This window comes from Panthera uncia (genome assembly GCF_023721935.1).
Source record: "Panthera uncia isolate 11264 chromosome B2 unlocalized genomic scaffold, Puncia_PCG_1.0 HiC_scaffold_24, whole genome shotgun sequence".
In the NCBI taxonomy this organism is placed as follows: domain Eukaryota; kingdom Metazoa; phylum Chordata; class Mammalia; order Carnivora; family Felidae; genus Panthera; species Panthera uncia.
Window position 1 is genome coordinate 53,611,664 of NW_026057580.1, and position 19,006 is coordinate 53,630,669.

Below are 19,006 nucleotides of genomic sequence, written 5' to 3' on the forward strand. Positions count from 1 at the left end.
ACACAAAAAAGCACAATAGTAATTTTGAAAATAAAGAATTGGTTGAAAAGCATATGTGAAGAAATTGGGGCATAGAATACTACATTTTCACAAATTATTAATTTACATTAGGATATTTGGAAACACCTTTTGTTCAATAATATAAAGCTACTTAATTGCAAACATAGCAAAGTGCAAAACTGACCACTTTAAGTGACAAATATGACATAGTAGAATATAATAGCATTAAATCACTCTAAATTAATAAGGAAAATGATGAAATAATATTTGTGTAACACATGGATTATTTTTTCTGTTCTCAAATATTCTAAATATGTTGGACTTTCCTTATTAGTGGAAAGAATGCTCTTGAGTAAAACCTTCTGCTTTGATTACTCACCTCCACTGCAGCTGTTTTCCAAAATGTCTAGTAATTTCTAATTGCCAAAATCATTATATATAAGAGCATAGGTAATAGTTTCAAGCCCATAAAATCAGTGTTCTTGCCACCTACTGGACCATGCAATACTTTAAATACTTATGTGGACAACTGTGAGATCCTCATCAAAATACACAATCAGTATCTGGTGTTACTATTGACACTGACCCTAAAGAATTCTTGCATTATATATCTGGAAAAAGAGTAGGAGTGTATAGCTATCTTAATTAGGGAAAACCACCAAATAGCCTGTGATACTAAGAAGTGACACCAGCCCACCAAGATATATCTCATAATATGCTAAAGACTCACTCAGATACATCTGAGTGGGCATTTCAAAGACTGACATCAGAGGTCTATCAGCAAACCAATCTTCCCATGTCTTTCAAAATGCAACCTGATGGTTGAAATGGTAATACACCTATGACCAGATGAACAAAATGCTATTCCTTTAATTTAGGCAATGTGCAACTAAGAATGTACTGCTATTACCCTCTGGAAGTCAGACCACCAGCTGTTTTAATTTTTAAAAACAACAATTGATTTGGATCTAGGGCCACAAAGATGTGATGGAAAAAAGGAACCTGTGGAAGGTACACTGTGTTTCTTTGTATCTTAGAATAACAAAGGCTTTGTTTTTATAAACAATGGCAGAGATTTGCCCCAGGATAAATGAGTATTCCCATCACCTCCTCCCTCAGAAAAATGATAGAAGAATATATAGTAGTGATTCACTAGAAGGAAAGGAAGGGGTTAGTCCTATGTTTATGTTTAAATGCTGTGCCTCTGTGTATACCCAACCCATGGGTAGAAACCTGTCAGGAAGAATCCTTAAATTAATGCTTCCCTGCCGTGAAATACACACAAGAATCAATGGTTTCATGACAAACATTAATGCTTGTTCAATGGCCTGTGGGCTGCCAAGGCACCTAGGATGATGTAAACACTTGAGGCCACAGGTTCAAGTCCATGCTGAATTCATCAGGCTTCAAATTTGTAAGGAAAGAGATTTATCCTTATTGTCAGTGTTATTTCCACCTTGTGGTAAGAAACTATCTTTTCAATCTCAAAAATGTGAACTATACAGCACATTATTGTTGTGGATTTTGTTTTGCTTTGTTTTTGCAAATGAACAGATTCCTATGTGGTTAAATCACACTGGAGGCTGCATTTGCATTGGGTAATAATGATAGGTCTACAAAGGTGATGAAAATTTATAGGAAACTGAATATTCCCTCCAAATGACAGTCTATGAATGGTGGAGATCCTGATTTAGACCTGAAAAGATAATCTGCAACGAATGTGCTGCTCTTTCTTCCCTTATGAAATTTTGAAGGCAAAGGTTGAAAATTACTGACTTATTGCCTCATGAATTCATTTGAGGTGGCATATATTGAAATGGAAAGCACTATTACATGGGGAGCCCATTGTACATGGTGATAAGGAAGCTATTACTTAACTTGGCTGAACACCTGTCAAGGATTGCTCTTGAAATGAGCCCTGCACACACTTAGGCTCTGCCACAAGGAAAACAAACTCATTCTTTATAACTAGAGATATCAGACCATGATCCAGAAATATGGGCAAGTCCTCCTGTCTGTCTTTGTCCCTGTGAGAGGGACTTCTGGGCCATGTGAAAATTGAGCACTAAAAATTATAGGTTATAAAAGAGGAATAGTTAATTCTTTTTTGACAAGTTATTGCTATAATTACTGAGTTGATAGTTACATTAGTCAGGATAGGTTAAGTGGCACTGTGGTGGCAAATGACCTCAAAAACTTCACTGGTTTTAAAAACAATGGTTTATTTCTTGCCCATGTTGTAGGTCTATCATAGGTAGGCTGTATCCTCTACTCTCTCTCTTTTTTACATTGGAATCAAGCATGATAAAGCAGCTCCTTTCAAGGATATTTCCATGCTAATAATAGAAAGGAAAAAGCAAGGTACCAGAAAATGTAGTAACTTTTAAAACTTCTGCTCAAAAGTGGCACATATCACTTCCACTTTTATCCCATTGGCCAAAGCACCAATAGTGACTCTATTCTTGGGTCTCTCTTTTCTTTTCTAATGTTTATTTATTTATTTGGAGAGAGAGAGAGCAGGAGAGGGGCAGAGAGAGGGAGAGAGAGAGAATCCCAAGCAGTCTCCATGCTGTCAGCCCAGAGTATGACAAGGGGCTCTATCTCACAAACCATGAGATCATGACCTGAGCCAAATCAATAGTCAGACACTTAACCGACTGAACCACCCCGGTGCCCCATGGGTGTCTTATACAAACATTGAACAGTCAAGGAAAAAGGTGACCGACCATTGAATGAGTCATTTTATCCTTCTTATTATTTAGTGTCTCTTCTAAGCCAGAAACTCGTTAGCTGGCACTGAGGTATAAGATATAAAAATTTGTGCCTTTGCATCTACTCCCACAGGAGCTGGATGAAAGATTGGGATTTTCAACCACATTAGCTGACACCAACTTTCAGCTCATTCTCACTTGATCTTTGTAGTTATATAGGTCAATGATACCCTTGTTGGATATCCATGTATCTCACTCATAGGATCACCATAGTCTATTAGCCATCAGCACAGATCCCTGCAAGTCAGGACTTCCAGGTGCCATTTTGGATTTATTACCTGTTATGATAATTATGAACACCTAACCTCTGACAGTTGCTTTCATCTGACTAGGACCATTCAGAACCTTGTTCTTTCTCTTTCCTCTAAAGAACCCAATAGCTTTTCCTACTATCAACTCTGACCTACAAAAGAAAGCTGAAACTGAGCTCCTCAGTAATGCCCGTGCCCTCACCACTTGATCATTCTTTATTGCTTTAATAAATGAAGTGTCCACTAGGTTCTCCTGGGGAACATAGGCAGCTTATGGGGTTCACTGATCAGTAACTTATAGGGTTGCTGATAACATGTAATAAATCCATTCTAGCATGCCAAACTCTCTGAACTTCTTAACCCCCTCTTCAAAACCTATGCCAAGGCAATTTCCACATCTAACTTTCATTTTTACTAGGAGTCATCATGTTTTCCAAACTTCAAGGAGTCATTCCAGCAGTGTATCCAGATTAGCTCCTGACGTTCTGTTTCTTGTTACATTTGGAATTAGAGGAGGTTTCTCATAAATAAATCCCAAAGAATCTCAGATTTGTTTTTAGTTTGCTTGTTTTAGGTGGAATTCTCAGCCATATTCTAAAATGCTTGATTGCACCTAACCTTAACGTTCCAGTCAAAATGATGCTACTTATTTATTATTATCCTATTAATTAATAGTTATATTGGAAAAATACAGTGTAAAGTCTGATCAATACAAACCAGACCCTGACCAGAAGGTAAAAATATTCTTTTCCAGACTGTATGCTTTCTGGCCTCTAGTCTGGTGGTGTTTACTAGATACCAACTTAACTCACTGACCAATGCTGCATGGTATTACTTGATTCTTTGTGGACACAGGTACAAAATGTATTCTTAGCTATGTCCGTATAAAAGGAGATTAGAAGCGACAGAACACGTCCTCCAAGACAGGATCAAGAGGGCTGGCCTGCCTGGCAGGCCTTGAGTGCTTTGTAATTAACACTATTGTTCATTCTCTTTAGAAATCACCACGACCAAAAAGACTCCTATGAATATGATGTAGAGGATACTGTAGTGGGCTTCCTTATATGACAAAAGTTATTCTGGGAAGAGAAAATGTAATTTGGTAATCTATAATTCCCAATACATTTTATGGTTAGTCATTTCTATTATCTGTTGAGTCTTGACAAATTTCTGCTGGATCCACAACGTTAATTTTACCAGAGTACAGAAGAACCTAAATCTGCCCCTGATGTGTCAAACACCATGTCAAGACTTAAGAACCTTGAATTTAGGCTTTGGCAGATCGACATGGGGTTTACAACTATTCTTTTTCATCTTGGGAAAAAAAGAGCTCCCTCCCACCAGCCACCCAACTAAACACATGTGTACCACAAAAGATACAAAAGTTATTTTGGTTTTTGTTCATTTATGTCTAGTAATGTACAATTTATATACCTTATTCTAGCCATGTTGTAGCAGTGGATAAGAACAAACTATGTTCTTCACTGCTCTTACAAAGGCTAGGTGCACAGGCCAAGATATACTTAGTGTTGTCATGCAGGATTTTCATACCTTGACAGGACTTCACTTTCTCATTCTCCCAACTTCCAAGATAGCATAGCATAATGATTATGGTTTGGGAATCAAAGATGATTTTTATTCCAAACTCTCCCACTACTTACATGCATGATCTTCATTGAGTCATGTAATTGTGTGTGGTGTCTGGGTGGCTCAGTCAGTTAAAATATCTGCCTCTTGATTGTGGCTCAGGTCATGATTATGGTTCATAGGCTGGAGCTTATGGTTCGTAGGCTGGAGCCCCACATCAGGCTCTGTGCTTATAGTGCAAAACCTGGTTGGAATTCTCTCTCTCCTTCTCTCTCTACCCCTCTCCAGTCATGTGGGTGCTTGCTTTCTCTCTCTCAAAATAAATAAATAAACATGAAAAAAATTTTTCTTTTAAGTCATGTAATAGTCTCATCTTGTTCCTTTCTCAGTAAAATGTATATCTTACTAGCAGTTATCCCATACAACAAGTGGTAAACAAATTATCATCATCATCATTATCGTCATCATCAACTACATAATTTTATATAGAAATAATCTTACTGATATTTGCTGTACATATTTCTTATGTATCTAATTTTATTCACTTGTGAGTGTTAGGCTGATGTCAACAGTGATATAAATATTTTTGTCTTTTTAGGGTGCCCTATTTTATTATTAAAATAGATGAATTGAGGGATAGGATAAAATTAGGAAGACTCATATGGTTGGATAATGAAGAAGTGTATTGTAATTGATTTGACTATAACAATATTAAATAATAGTTAATTGTCAGTGTTATAATCTTAAATGGCAGATTAAATAATGAGAGAAGACATATATGTATTGTGAGGTCCACTATCAGTAAGTAGTTTAATAAACAGTGATTAAAAAAAGGGGGGAAAACCCAGGCATTAGATCATGACTGGGTGTTATCTTAAGGGGAATCAGGGGCCAAAATATTTCTCATATGATCTGGAATATATGCATTTGACTGAATTATTTTAAGTACATAACAATTACTCTGTGCATTATAAAAATCTTATTAGGAAAAACAAGGTCATATGGTGTAAAGAAATCTGAATTGAATATGTATTTATATGCAGGACAGTTAGATGAGTAACTCTTATTTTTAATTCCAAGCTATATTTTTTAGTAGAAACACTTTTCAATATACTGTGGTCTGTTACATATGAGTGGAATTTTTATGTTCCTGATATTTTAGTGAGCTTATCATCTCTACACTAGTCATTTTACTGAAATTTGATGCAATAGAGAAACTGCAGTAAGGAATTCTCTCCAGTACTCTGTGGCTGCTGCTTCAGGGAAATTTCTGAAGGGGTTCATCTCCAATAAGTGGTCTTTTACAATATCACTTTAATTATATTGTATAAGAGATATGGGAAAGAAACTTTAAAAACATATTTGACTACAAATTCACATGAAGCATTCTGGATAATTGCCAGCAAAAAACAAGGGCAGAGAGCACAAGTAGGCATGCAATAATCAGAGATAAGATACATTTTTCAACAAGAATAATCACTTAGAACAGGATTCAGAACAGTTTGATGAAAACAGTCCAGTGGTTGGAGCTTCAAACCAAAATCAACCTTCACAGGTGTGCCATGCAGCAAAATTATGGGCGTGCTTTGACAGTCCACAGGAGGGCATTATTTTGTGCATAGTTGACGTCGTGCATTATTACTGATTTAGAATGGATTGCACGTGACAGTGACAATTACCATATATATGAGGTGGCCAAGTCTGAGCTGTTGTCTAGAAGACAATTAGTAGAAGATTTTGGCAACATTTAACTTTATATACCCAAACTAAAGAACAGAGGATGCTACTTTCTAATGTTTGCTAACAATTATCTGTCAAAATAATAAGAGTGTTCTCTGGATTTCCTCTCCACAATAAATTCTATAGTCTGCAATAATGAATTTCCTTAAGAGTGGATAATAAATCAATGACCAAATTTTTGTGTTCTTTAGAGTCAAGTAATTTTGGATATTCTGAAATATACAAAGACATATTTGATAAATTTATATCTAGTTGGTCAATTGTTTAAAATTTCAATTAACTTCAGTTTTCTCAGCTGTGAAGTGGGCAAAATAATATTGCTTATCCAGTAGGATATCAAATTATCAGGAGACTCATAAAGTTTCTGGAAACTGTGCCAAATTCCTGGGGCAAATGTTATTATGTGTATGAGAGGGAGAGGTGTTGCTGATAAACCAGGAACATAAGCCCAATCTAAGTACCGTAAAATAGGGAATTTTTAAATTTGTGCCCTTATATATTGTGGGTGCATCTTGGCCACTTAGATTGCTATGAAAGGTTTGTAAAAACAAAGGTGAGGAGCTATAGCCTGTCATAAATTTAGATTTATATTAAAGCAAAATTATTGAGACAGTGTAATATTGGTACTAGAGTAGAGAAAATCACCAATGGTACAGTAAAGAGATTCCAGATGCAAGCTCAGCCATATATTGGAACTTGATATATGACCAAGATGGCCATGTGCATCAATGATGAAGGAGAAGGCAAATCATAAGTATTAAGAAAAAATACCTAAGAGAATATCTTTTGAAACATTAAGGTAGGGAAGGAATTTTTAACAAGACAAAGAAATCACAAAATAGAGCTAATGATACTATAATCTTTTAAAAGCCACAAACTGTAAGAAGTTATTTGCAAAACATATAATTTACAGTTTATTAGTGACTAGAATATATAAAAAGTTCCTATGAATGGATTTTAAAAATTTAATAAAAATGGACAAATGATATGAAGAGGTATTTCACAGTACAGGAAACAAATAATTGATGAAAATATGAAGGCATATACATTATAATTAGGAAAATGAAAATTATACATTACTTTCTTTAACAAAAATGTAAAGAAAAATCTAACAAACACTATTGTCACTGAAGATGAGCCACAAGAGGAACTCGTATGAACTTGTGAAATCTATGAAAGAAAATCAGTTAAGTATTATACAACAGTAAGGTATTATGGCATGAGCTTAAGAAAAATTTGTATTTGTACAGTAGGAGATGTGTACCTGAATATGTAAGGCATACTGCTTATAACAGACATAAAATAGAAAGAATCTTAATGTCATTAATAACAGAATGAGTTAATATATTAGTCAAGTGTAGGACATTTCAAAACAAAAAGAGATTCTAATGTTTTTCAGAGAGAAAAGCAGGTTACCAAGAGAAGAACAAACATTGTTTTGACTTCATATATCACCACACAAGAAATATATGACCAAAAAAAAAGCAACAAAATTGTATTTTCTTTTTTAAAATGTTTATTTATTTTATTTTAGAGAGAGAGAGAGAAAACACGAGTAAGAGAGGGACACAGAGAGAGGGAGAGGGAATCCCAAGCAGGCTCCACACTGTTGGCACAGAGCCTAATGTGGGGCTCGAACTCATGAACTGTGAGGTCATAACCTGAGCCAAAATCAAGAGTCGGACCCTTACCAACTGAGCCAACCACGCGCCCCTCAAACTGTATTTTCTAATTGCAAACAATGTGAAATCAGAGCCTAGAATTTTAACTAAATAGTTATTTATGTATGAGAGAAAATGAAGATAGTTTTAGGCACATGATTTGTAAAATACAGAGAGACCTTTTAAAAACACAATTTTGGAAGAAATTCCTACCAAGAAAACAAATACAAATGTAGGACAGAATTATAACATGAGTCAACAGGGAAGAATCCCAGAGTGAGAGGGAATTGGAAGCTTGTTCATTTACGTTATCTTGTTTTGAAGGGAGCTGCAGTGCTTATGAGGTGCTTATGAAGTACTAATGTGCTTATGAAATTGATGGGAAAAATTAAACAGAAAGTCTTGGTAAGCTAAAGAGCACAACCAGGAAAACAATCATAGAGGCTATGTTATTCCATAACAATCGGAAAAATTTGCTTAGTGAACATAGGGTAGGTCATAGGGTAAAAATAAAACACGAAATATTGGAAACCAGTAAGTACCATAAATACCACCACCCAAAAAACTAGCGAAGAAATATGAGGATTCAACAAAAATATGAGATAGAGTGGGACAAATGTATTTAGTTATAACAATCAGTTAAAACCATATAACATTCATGAATGTTTATAGTCCTAAGTTGCAACTGTTTAAAGCAACAAATGCTAGGACAATGGGGGAAATTAGTTACATCAACAGTGTATTTGGAGATTTTAATACATCCTTCTGTGATATGATAGACAAAGTAGAACAAAATCAAGCCAAGATTTAGATTTAGAAAGCATAATTAATATACTTGATTTAAGTTGTGACTGAGGTTTGGCTTAACCTTGGTATTCTCCCAAATTTTCTTAATAAGATCAGACATCCAGTGTGGAATTGCTAGCATGATTCCTGACATCATTTGTGTGTAATCAGTATATATTAATAACAGTAGTATGAAGAAGTCAAGTGCTTCAGATTTATTTTTAATTTCTGAATATTAACAATCAAATATAGTCAAGCATTTCATATGAAGCTTGAAGTGAAAATTTCTTTATGTGCTATGTGTTGAAATTCTATCACTCCTTTTAATTCATTTTTAGTTTATGATTACAAAAGCATAATGCCCTAGTAGTTAATTAGACACATGGAAGTTTCTTATATACACAAAAGTAATTATCAAAATCTTTCAAATATTTACAAGAACAAGAAAATAGATTGATGATTAAAAATGAATGTTATGAAGGTCTTAGCTAGATAGCTAGAGAGAGAGATACCTTCTTTTAGCAAAAAAAATGCTAATACAAATTTAAATGATACAAAGCAGGATAATGGAGGTTATATTAAAGCATAATTATAATCTTTGTAGATTGTTTGTTGTACCAGTATTCATAATATTCAATAAAATATCATTTAATAACTATTTCATTTGTACATATTCATCAAGGGTACAAGTTTTGCAAGAAAAAGCTCTGTTTGAAAATTTCTCGTCATGTGAAGATGAACTGAAATTGAAGCAGAGCTTTCTAATTCAAATTTTATGAGGAAGACAACTTTTTAAAATCATGGACAATATTATTTATGACAAATTATCTTTGATACATACACAGGTTTATAAAGAACATGAAGAAAGTAAGTCCAAAAGTCAATTTCCCCATCCTTTATTGCTCACCAAAGATATCAGTAGACCTAATTTTTATCCTTTAATCATTACTACTTGTTCTCTACTTAATCACTCTCTTAAGTCTAAAAATTGTTGCTATTTCGTCTTGCTTAAACATTAAAAAACAACAAAACAACATTTTACTTACTGTCTAACTTACCTTAAAGCAAACAAAACAAACACAAAAAACTTTACTTATCACCCATCTGATACTATATGTCTTTCTCTTTTGTTAGCAAAATTCTGCTAGCTATTCTAATTCTTCAATATTCATTCTCTCTTGAGCCACCTAAATTAGAATTTTGCTTCTAACTTTCCACTGAAATTGCTTTTTTGAAAGCCATCACCAAATTTGAGGTAGCTAAAGCAAAAGGACATTTCTTACAGCAGTACTTGACCAGCTAGCTGATCATTACTCCCTCTCTGATAAGCTTTCTTCATTGGCTTTTGAGACAACTTGTACTGGCTTCAATACTGCCCCCATATAATTCACATCCATCTGAAACCTGTGAATGTGATGTTATTTGGAAATGAGTCTTTTACAGATGGAAGCAAGTTAAGGTGAAGTAACACTGGATTAGGGTACACACAAAATCCAATATGACTGGCGTCCTTATAAAAAGAGGGACATTTGGACACGAAGACAGGGACAGAGGGAAAATGTGAAGACACAGACACACGGGAGAGGAGGCTATGTGAAGACGGAGGAATAGGCTGGACTGATGTATCTACAAGTCAAGTAACGCCAAGAAGGGCTGGCAACCACGAAAAGGTAGAAGAGGCAAGGGAGGATTCTTCTCTAAAGCCTTGGGAGAGAGCCTTACTGACATCTTGATTGTCAACTTCTATCTGTCAGAAATGTGAGAAAAATTTCTGTTGTTTTAAGGAACCCAGTTTATGGTCATTTGTTATAATAGTCCTGGGAAGTTAATGCACTTGCTCTTTTGGTTTTACTTGTTCCTCACTGGTCACTGTTTTTCAGTCATCTTTATTAGTTCTTCTTAACATTGGATTAATGTTCAATATTGGTCTTTGATTTTTTTTTTCCCTCCACATGCATTTTGTACTAGTGAGATCAGTTTAGCTTCTTTTTTATTACATTAATGTGTTTGGAGGCATGTGGCGGGTGGGGGAGAAGCTTCAGTGTAATTTCTCTCTCAACAGCCAGCACCTGCAGCTTTAAAAAAATTACCCTTGACTTTTGGAGCCTGCTTCTGTCTCTACTAATCATTGAAGGGTTTTGAGAAGTATATTGACAGGAACACATTTATATTTTATTTTTTTTAATTTTTTTAAATGTTTGTTTTTTATTCTTGAGAGAGCAAGAGGGAGTGAGAGGGGGAAGGGCAGAGAGAGAGGGGGACAGAGAATCCAAAGCAGGCTGGGTGCTGACAGCAGAGAGCCCCATGGGGGGCTCAGGCTCACAACCTGTGAGAACAGGACCTGAGCCGAAGTCAGGAGCTCAGCTGAGTCACCCAGGTGCCCCAACATATTTATATTTTAAATGGATGCTATGGCTGCTCTATTGATAATAAACGGTGGATGGATGAGGATAGATTCACAACGATCTATTAGTAATTTACGGCAATATTCAACCATGCCCAGGGTGCACATACATGTCTGACCTCTCATACCACAGGAAAAAATGAATAAGATTATTCTTTTACCTAACTAGTTTTTCTGAGTAGTACTTGGACTCCCTAATGATTGCCTGGATGTTCCACAAATCCATTTTAAATGTGGTTTCACCTTCATTTTTTTTTCCTTTGCTTTGAAATGAACATGTCCCAGAATTCTGAAACTCTTATCTGTTCTTCAACTGTCTTTCCAATGTTTTGTTCTGTTCTCTTCATTGTTTTTGCTTCAAGCATGTTTAGAGCCCACTTACCTCATCCCTTTAATGTTTCTAAAAACACATAAGAAGAGGATATAATAAAATCTTGACTTCAAGAGAAGAAAAGGTCAGCAAATAGATTATTAGGAATACCATCATGTGTAAATTGATAGGGACCATGTTAAATTGTGGTATATTCATACATATTGTACATCATATCATGCAGCCAAATGAAAGAGATGCAGAAGGCTCTTTACGTTTTGATATGAAAAGATCTCTAGAATACAGAGCTGAGTAAAACAAGCATGGTGTAGAAGAGTATACGGAGTAACCTACCATTTGTGTTAACACAAGAATACATTTGTTATTGCTGGTAGATGCACACATGGAAACAGTAGCCCAGCCCACTTCTTATTTCAGCCTTTGCTTCAGCGTTCAGTGGAATCCTATATCATCTATGCAAGTATTTGAAAAAAAGGACACACTTGTTTCCCTCAAACAAATAATTATCTGCAGTAATGCATATGTATTTATGGAAACAAATACAAGTAATTCATTTCTTTAATTTGCAAGTGCACCATTCTACTAAAGATAGACTTGATTTGTGTAAAAGTAAAAAAAAAACAAACGTTTTTTTAATGTTTATATATTTCTGAGAGAAAGAGACAGAGACAGAGCACGAGTGGGGGAGGGGCAGAGAGAGAGAGAGGGAGACACAGAACCAGAAGCAGGCTCTAGGCTCTGAGCTGTCAGCACAGAGCCCGACACAAGGCTTGAACTCATCAACTGAGAGATGATAACCTGAACCTAAGTCCAACACTTAACTGACTGAGCCACCCAGGCACCTCTACTTTGTGTAAACATTTAAATATAAATCTGACCAATGCAGTCTAAATCATTGGAATTCAGGTTTATAGTGAGTTTAAAATTAGTATTTTCTAATGGAAATTAGGTGAAGACTAATAATTTTATAAAAACTAACTTTATCATTTATCTTTTAAAACTAAAATCTATTTCTATACTGACTTGGTAGACTCATCTCTAGGGGGAAATGTATGAGGAGTTTTTATTGAACTCTGTATTATAAAAATTTTAGAACTTGGAGCACCTGGGTGGCTCAGTTGGTTAAGCCTCCAACTTGGGCTCAGGTCATGACCTCGCAATTCTGTGGTTTCGAGCCCCATTTCGGGCTCTCCATTGTCAGTATGGAGCCCACTTCAGATCCTCTATCTCCCTCTCTCTGCCCTTCCCCTGCTCTCTCTCTTTCTCAAAACTAAATAAACATTAAAATATTTTTTTAAGTTAGAACTCAGAAAATTAGAATAACACGAGGAACACTCATATAGTCATGACTGAGATTTTACAACTGCAATTTTGTCGTATTTGTATTATGTTATTTTTATGAATTATTTTATTTATTTTTGATGAATTCTTTTAAACAAACTATACAAATTATTATATTTTCATCTTAAATACTTCACAATGCAGCTCTAAATAGTAAGGACATTTCCTACAAAAACATTATTAAAACTATAAATAGTTAACCATAAATCTGTAATATAATGTAAAAACCATCTTTGACTTCTAATTTGTTCAAATCAGTGTGTAATCAAAGACTATGATTTGCATTTGGGGTAGGGGTTTTTTAAGTTTCTCTTAATATAAAACTCCCCTTCCCTATTCTCCACTTTTTTTTTTTTAGTGACACTGACTTGCTGAACAAATTAAGCAATATGCTCTGTCTTATAGGACAGGTGAGTAAATTTTAAGTGGTGAATATTAATGTCAAAATAATGGCATACTAAAGCCTACTATATATATATATATATATATATATATATATATATACACACACGCACACACATACTTACATACCTTTTATCATAATGTTTCTTTCTTAATAATTTAAAGCAATCATTTTTACATTTTAATCTTAGAAAACATAATTTTATTAGTATTTCTCATGAACAAACCATCTGTTTTTACTAGGTTCTTTCTAATTTCTCTTATTATATCTTACACTGTAACAAATGCCTGTGAACATCAATATTCTTTCTCACATCTATTTATTTCCTTATAACAGATCCCCTCAAACAGAATTACTACTCAACAGTATGATTATATATGTTGCCAGATAGTTTTCTATAAATATAAACTGTTTTAATAAGCACTGGGTGTGTGTGCCTATGTCACGACCCTCTCCCCAGCACTGAGTACTGTTTCTTACATGTTCGTATTTGTGCAAAAATTAAAACCTCCTTCTTTTAATTTGAATTAACTTCATTACTAAGAGGTGTGAATTTCTCCATGTTATCCATTTTTATTTATTCTTGGAAACTCTCTTTCTCTTTGTGCCCACTTTTCTGTTGAAAATATAAAGCTATTCTTTTCCATTTTCCTACTGTTTTTCCTTTCATTGTTGAAAACTCCTTTTTAAATCAAAGGATGTTAACCCTTTGTCATATTTGTTGCCACATCTTTTTTTTTCCACTTTGCACTTGCCTTTTAATTTTGCATTTGCTTTTGGCTTGAATATTCACTTCCTTTTTTGTTTTTCTTTTATTAATTTCCATTAGAAACCACAATCCTATTTCCTTCTCTGCCTGATCAACCACTTTAATGTTTCATATATATTTTTTTATTTGAATGCATTGCAAAGTATGCAGTATTTTGCATATGCATAAATAGCATTGAATTATGTGGGTAAATAGTGTTATATTATAAATCACATTCTGTTTCTTTATTTTAAAAAATGAATCACTGTTATATATAAAGAACTTATACAACTCAACACCAAAAAAACATATATTACAATTAAAAATGGGCAGAGGACCTGAATAGACATTCTAAAGAAAACATACAAATGGCTAACAGACCCATGAAAATATGTTCAACATCACCAAATATCAAGGTAATGCAAATCAAAACTACAATGAGGTATCACCTTTTACCTGTCAGAATGGTTAAAATCAAAAAGACAAGAAATAACAAGTGTCGGTGAGGATGTGGAGAAAAGGAACATTTGTGCACTGTTGGTAAGAATACAAATTGGTACAGCCACTGTGAGAACATTACAGAGATTCCTTGGAAAATTAAAAATACAACTACTGTATGATTCAGCAATTCCGTCAAAGGTATTTACCCAAAGAAAATGGAAACACTAATTTTAAAAGATATATGAATACCTGCATTTATTGCAGCATTATTTACAGCAGCCAAGATTTGGAAGCAACCCAAGTGTCCTTTGATAGATGAATGGATAAGGAAGATGTGACATATATTTACCATGGATTATAACTCAGCCATTAAAAATGATGAGATCCTGCCATTTGCAATAGCATGGCTGGGCCTAGAGGGTATTATGCTAAGTGGAATAAGTCAGACAAAGACAAATACCATATGATTTATCTCATATATAGAATTTCATATGTGAAACACAACAAAGAAAAAAAGATAAATCATACTCTTAAAATGCAGAGAACAAACTGCTGGTTCCTGGGGGTGGGGGGTGGGGTAGTGGGAATGGGTGAAATAGATGAAGAGATTAAGAATACAGTTGTCATGATGTGTACTGACTAATGTATAGAATTGTTGAATCATTATATTGTACACCTGAAACTAATACAACACTATGTTAACCATACTTAAATTTAAGAAAAATGAGGCACTAGTAATAAGATCCATCATTATTGATAAGTATGCATTGTGCATTTAGTTAATGCTGCTAAATGTTGCATATTACTCCATGGTGGACATTTACCATGTTTTACTAGACCACTTTTTCAGCGATGAATACAAAAGTTGTTTTTACCTTCTTTCCACTACACACTTGGAGAACCATCTTCATACATATATATCCCTTTAAGAGCCAATGTGAGGTTTTCCTGGGTATACATATCCCTAATGTTTTATAGGATATGTATACACATAATTTATGTGTTACTTGAAGGCTTTCCAGGATGACTGTATCATTCGACACCTTCACCAGCAGAGCATGAAGGTTCCTATGTCTTGACATCTCAGCCAAACTTAGCATTATAAAACCTTTTATATTTCTCCCCCCACCTGCAGTTTAACTTTAAGTTTTTTATTATTAATTATTTTCTGTGTCTCATCAATTACTAATTAAAATGAAGCACGTAAAATTGCTGATATCCAAACATTTTTGATTTACAAAATATAGCAGCTAAATATGGTTCAACCTAATAGCTTTTGGGATTTTTCTTCTATAGATAACCTGTTGTATTCTATTGCTCATTTTTCTATTAAGTTGCTTTCCTTTTTTTCTTTTTTGAATAAATTTCTTATATTCTAAATTTAATGCTTTATGATTTTTATTTTTAGACACTAGCAAATATCCTCTCCTCTTCTCTCTCTCTCTCTCCTATAACCTTGTTCATGGTATTACTCTTTGATCAGAAATGCTTGATTTGGGCACAGTGGTAGGGATAATAACAGTAGGCCCTTATTTAGCATTTACATCATACCAGGTATTGTTTTAAAATTTTTGTATATATTGATCATTTAATACGCATTTGAAAGATGAGGAGAAGAGGTACAAAGAAGTTAAGGATTGTCCACATTCACTCAGGCAATATGTATTGGAGCTCTTATCCATTAATGTATATAAATTTCTTGTCTTAAGGTTTGAGGTTTAGAAGTTTTTTTTTTTTTTTTAATGATACTTTGTGACTAGCACTCTATACTTTCATCTGCACTTCACATTACATGTGGATTAGGTGAGGATTCTATCTCATTTCCATCTATCAGATGATCTGTCCTTTCCCATTTCATTGTAGTGCTACTCTAATTTTATGTCCAATTCTCATATATAGGGATTAATCTCTACTCTTTTTTGCTGGCTTCTTTGTCCATCTCTATATTTTTACTACCATGGTTGTGAGGTACCTTGATATATGCTAGAGCAAGCCCTCTACTTTCCTCATCTCTTAGGACTTTACCATTCATGTATCTTTACTCCTCCATACACATTTTAAAGTAGTTTTAGAAATAGAAAAACAACAGAGAAGGCACACCTAAGACATTATTGTAACAGTAAAATACAAAGCTGAAAGTCAGAACACAGTTTTGGAGGGCAGGTTCTTGGAAATCTGATCAAGCTAGAGAAATGTCTAGGTCAAAGCTACCCTGAATCAGGGCGCCTGGGTGGCTCAGTCAGTTGAGTGTCTAACTCTTCATTTCGGTTTGGGACATGATCTCATGGTTGGTGGGATCGAGTCCCGTGTCGGGCTCTGCACTGACAGCGTGGAGCCTACATGGAATTCTCTCTCTCCCTCTCTTCTCCTTGCTCTCTCTCTTTCTCAAGATAAATAAATAAACATTAAAAAAAAAAAAGAAAAAAAGAAAGAGTCAAAGCTGTCCTGAATCAGACAAATGGCAGCGCAAAGTGGACGTATGAGTGCTTCCCGTTATCCAAGTGGAGGGAGGGAGCACTTGCGCTCTGAGGCTTGGAAAGCCACGATGACCTATCTCTGTAGCCACACAGGAAGCCATTTTTAGAAAGCCCTGGCAAGAATTTGATCAAATCTCTCACGTACAAATATTGTAATAAAAAGGTAAAAATTAACCAAATGTTATCCAAACAGTAGAGGAAAATGCTATTAAGTTATTGCCACACAGAAGATGAACACAGAATCCTTATATTTCAAAATAACTTAAAAGACACTAGGCAAATTCTCAAAGTCTGGAAAGGATAACATAAATCAGAACAGTTCAGGGCTAAAGTGGCTTAGTAGCAGAAATAAAAGGAGAACTGGCAGAATTCAGGAATAAGAGTCGAAAACTGGAAAAAATATTTCTAAAAATTATAGACAAATTGAGAAGAAAAATAAAAACAGATACCATGTAAAGCAGAGTAAAGGGATTGAAATTAAATGGGTGTAAATCATTAGAGAACAGAAAAAGTGGTAAATATAGAAGACAGGCAAAGGAAATGAATGATATGTGTGGTCATAGTATGCTGACAAGACAAGGAAAGCCCTGAGGTGGAATAAATGTTTTAAATTATAATTCAAGTAAAACTTTCCCAAAATAATTATGATTATAAACTGAAAAGGAAAATGTATACCTGGTCACTTGGACCTGAATGTCAAACTCTGAGATGTACCCTAACAAAATGACTTTAACTTTAAAGATTTAAATAGCATGTTTTGTGTTTCCACAAAAATGACTAACTTTCACCAGCCATTAGTTAAAAAAATATCCATTATGTAAAGGAAAGAAAATCAAATTGTATCAGATTTTTGGCTGTAATATTTTATGCCAGAAAAACTTGGACCTCTGTAACATTATTTATACATTTAGAAAATGTGAGTCAGGTATTCTAAATTTTTCCATGCTGTTCTTAGATCATAGGACAGCATTTATGGGCATGGAAGAACATTGAGAGTATTGTTCCATGGGGCTGGCCTGAAAAACCAACTAGAAAATAAGATTCAGTTATCCAACACATGGTTGATGAAGTTTTGCCATGGGTACATTGATGAGCATACATAATATTTAATGTCATATCTCGACTACCTAGTGGGCATGAGAATGACAGAAATATATGTTAATGTAGAATTAATGCCACCAGCAAATATAAGAAAATGGGGAGAGTCCATGGAAATTGGAAAAGCTCACTTGTTATCTCACAGGTATAAATGGGACTAAAAGGTAATCAGTTTAGATTTGATAGGGGAAGAAAATTACAGGAGCTTATTGTGACTCAGTGGTGTCTAAAAAGAGAGGGAACAAAAGATTATATATAATAGGAAATTAGTATAAATATACCCAAGAAAACAACATTATACACTTTCCTGAAGAGTAGATCACACATGGTGAAAGCTGTGAGAGGGATGTCTATGTTGGTATGTATGTGCATGTATATAAAAGTATAGAAGAACCAACAACACTTTACCTTTCCCTCTTAAAGGAATTAGGATTCATGGAAAATCGATTGCTTCTAGTTTTAAGACAAGAAATGTACAAGATAGGTCTAGAAAATCTTTTTCTGCCAGAAAATAAATATGCTCAAAAACTAATATGGCCAGTCAAAATGACATAGAAGACAACTAGAAAGAAACTACTTAGTTGTCAAAATTGAGACAATTTAAGCATCAAAACAAGTAATGACTACAGCTGCATAAACATATTCAGCATTTAAGGATCATGAATTGGCCAGAATAATTTTGAATAATAGTAATAGTGACTAACATGCTTCTTTTTCTCCTAATTATAATGAGACTGCTTTTAGCAGTTCACCATTAAAATACTATCTTTTTATTTCTAATCTGCTATAAGGATTTGATTGTAAAAACCAGAACAGTTTTTTGGGATTTCTTAAAATATTTAACATTTATACATTAATTAATGTGCATATAATTTTTGTTTATTTTGACAAAGGTATAAAATGTATTTTACTAACACATTTATTAAATTAAATCACCTATTTACTCTTAGAATAAATTCTGTTCTCT